The sequence below is a fragment of the Octodon degus genome, unplaced genomic scaffold, assembly GCF_000260255.1.
Source record: "Octodon degus isolate 3935 unplaced genomic scaffold, OctDeg1.0 scaffold00243, whole genome shotgun sequence".
NCBI classification, from domain to species: domain Eukaryota; kingdom Metazoa; phylum Chordata; class Mammalia; order Rodentia; family Octodontidae; genus Octodon; species Octodon degus.
The window spans coordinates 2,568,397-2,571,506 of record NW_004524819.1 but is presented as its reverse complement, the minus strand read 5'-3'; the positions used below and the strand labels follow the sequence as shown (position 1 = coordinate 2,571,506).

General features: G+C 40.5%; 1 protein-coding gene across 1 annotated transcript in view; it reads right to left on the bottom strand.

The window, feature by feature from the left end:
- Otc (ornithine carbamoyltransferase) overlaps nt 1-3,110 on the bottom strand; it is a 77,538-nt gene that overhangs the window by 38,270 nt on the left and 36,158 nt on the right. The window lies entirely within an intron of this gene.

Genomic DNA, 3,110 nt, shown 5'->3' with positions numbered 1-3,110 from the left:
ACTACTTTGGCAGTAACAATACACAATGTACTAACCATTGTTACTCTCCTAAAATCTTGTTTTGAGATTTTGTGCCATTGTTTTTATTTTTTTTTCTTTAAAATAAAAATAACTGATGTCAAAAATAAATAAATAAATGAAAATTGAAAAAAAAAATTCGCTGAGCTATTTGGCCAGCCCTAAAAATTCCTCTTCATGATGATTGGCTGAAACCATCCAGTTCCAAAATGTCTCCTCAAATGACCTCTGGAAGATTTCACACTAATATACAGTGCAATTTCTATATTAAGTTACACATCCATCAACTGCCAATAGCAAGAAACACCACATTATGAAAGAAATGATAGTACCTCAATTTGGAGAAAATTTTCCTGTTCCAAAAAAAAAATGACTATTTCTTCCCTGTATTAGCCAATCCTTTCCCCTCATTTATTTTTCCCTCATCTATGTCTTCCTTTGCACAGTGGATTTAGGAATTCATTTACAAGCTAAACTTCCAATTCTCCATTCTTGGGCTACTAAAAATCTTGTGCTGTTGTTGCTCAGCTTCAGCTCTATTTTTGGCTTCGTGTCATGAGTGTGGAATGAAATGTTTCTGCTTTGGAGGGGCTTCACTCTCCAAGGAAAGGGCTAATGATTTGTTGACAACAACTCCACTGGATTAAGATTTGAGAACGTGTCCCAATTTCTTCCAGACTTCACCCCCTGTGTCTTTTCTTTTCATGATTCTTTTTAAAACTGACAATTGAACCCGGGGCCTGGACTGTGCTAGGACTATGCTAGGCAAGTGTGGTATCAATGAGCCACATTCCTATTCTTTTTGCTCTGTTTGAATTTTCAGGCACAGTTTCATTAAGTTGCCCAGGATGGCAGAATTTATAATCCTCCTGCCTTGGTTTCTTAAGAGGCTGGGATTACAGGGAGGTACTACCACACCCAGTTTGCGATATATCTTTGTGGTTGTCTTTGGAAAAACAATTGATCATATTCCTGTAATACTCCAGAATTACTGTATACTGGATCTCAAAGCAAACAGATATTTTAAATATTTGCAACACTGTAGGTTGAAGCCAAGGCTTGGCACATGCTGGGCAAGTGCTCTGCCACTAATTTGTATCCCAACCCTGCCTTTGTGAGTTTGATTTGTATTCTTTAGTTGTAATAGATCTGTTTCCTTACTATAATAGTATATTGAGGCCTGTGATTCTTCTTACTGGGTCTTTGAACCTAGAAGTATTTGGAGGGATCTGCAACACATGAAGTCATTGAAAACATCATGGAAAGCTCCATGTCAGTGCTTCCCTTCCTGCACCTTCATATTACATAATATTCGACTCAGACTTAACTAGGGAGAATTCACCCCAAATATATTGTACAATGAACCAGTTACCAGGCTTTATTATTGTATCTGAAGGAGAAAAAAGTGACACAATTCTTATTTCTTCAATTGTGGAATTATGGGGGGGGTACTTGTTTATTGTGAAGTACTTTTTAAAATCTTGAATTTTAAATATACAACTTTTTATTGTGCTAATAGTATTTAACAGCTTCACAGAAAAAGAATTGCTAGATTGAAAAGGCTATCAATAGAAAGGAAGGAAACATTTGCAATGTTATTAGCCAGTTTTTCCATTAACCAGATACAGTACCTGACACACACAACTTAGAGGAGGAGAGGTTTACCTTAGTTCATGGTTTCAGGGATTCAGACTATGATCAGCTGTCTCCAAGTCATATTCTTCTCAGGAACATCATGGAGGAGGAGCATGGCAGAACAAAGCTGCTTAGCTCACGGAGACCAGGAAGTAGCAGAGAGGAACAGTGCCAGACAGAAAAGGGGAGGGGAACAAATATAGTGCTCAAGGTCATGTCTCCATGTGTCACCCAAACATGCCTAAAAGTGTGCTCCACTATTCCCCTGAGAAGATCTCAAAGCCAGTCAAATTGTAAGTCCATCCTAATCACCGTATGAATCATTTATCTGAGGTGTTTATTATCTAAAATTTTTAAGGAACTCCTACAGTTCAGTAGCAAAACAAAACACAATTTGAAAAAACGAAAAAAGGATTTGAATATATATTCCTGCCAAAAAGACATACACATAGCTAACAGGTACATGAAAAGACTTCAACATTAGTCACCAGCACAGGAATGCACATCCAACACAGCGAGGTATCACTTCACATCTGTTAGAATGGCTACTACCAAAAGGACAAAAGGTTGAGGAGGATGTAAAGAAAAGTGAACACTTATACACTATTGGTGGGAATGTGATTAGGTATAGCAGTTAGGGAAGAAGATATGCAGTTTCCTCAAAAACTTAAAAACAGAACTACCATATGGTTGGGTGACACCAATTCTCAGTACTTACAAAAATAACTGAAATCATGATCTGGAAGAGATGGATATTTGTACTTTCATGTTTCTTGCAGCATCACTCACAACAGCCACAATGTGAAAATGACCTAAATGATGATCATCAGCTGAATGAAGAAAGAACATGTGGTACCTACATACAATGTAATATCAAAAAGATGGAAATCCTGCCTTATGCCAAAACAAAAATGAACCTGGAAGGAACTATGCTAAATGGACTAAGCCAGAGACCCAGAGCGCAGGTCGGCGAGTGAGAGAGACGACCCGGGGCCTGACGGGTTCCTGAATAGACCCAGAGCGCAGGCCCGGCCAGTGAGTGAGACGACAGGGCCTGAGGGGATCCTGAACAGACCCAGAGCGCAGGCCCGGAGAGGGAGTGAGACAAATGAGGCCCTCGGGACCCTGAATAGACCCAGAGCGCAGGCCCGGAGAATGAGTGAGAGGACCCGGGCCCGCGGATCCTCATTCAACCCAGAGTGCAGGCCTAGCAGGGAACCCTTCAGCAGAACTCCCTGCAAAGAGGCTAGAGGCAAGACCCACCCAGCTGACTCAGGAGCAAAACATCTTGCCAGAGAGACACAAAGGGTTCAACTCTAACACCTGCAGCAGAAAGAAGTGGAGCACACAGCCAGAACCAAACACCCATCTGGAAGAATCTGAACTTCATAGATCCAGATCTGGTGCTAAGGTAATAACTCTATCTAAGCTCTACACCAAAGGTCAGAAGACAGTGG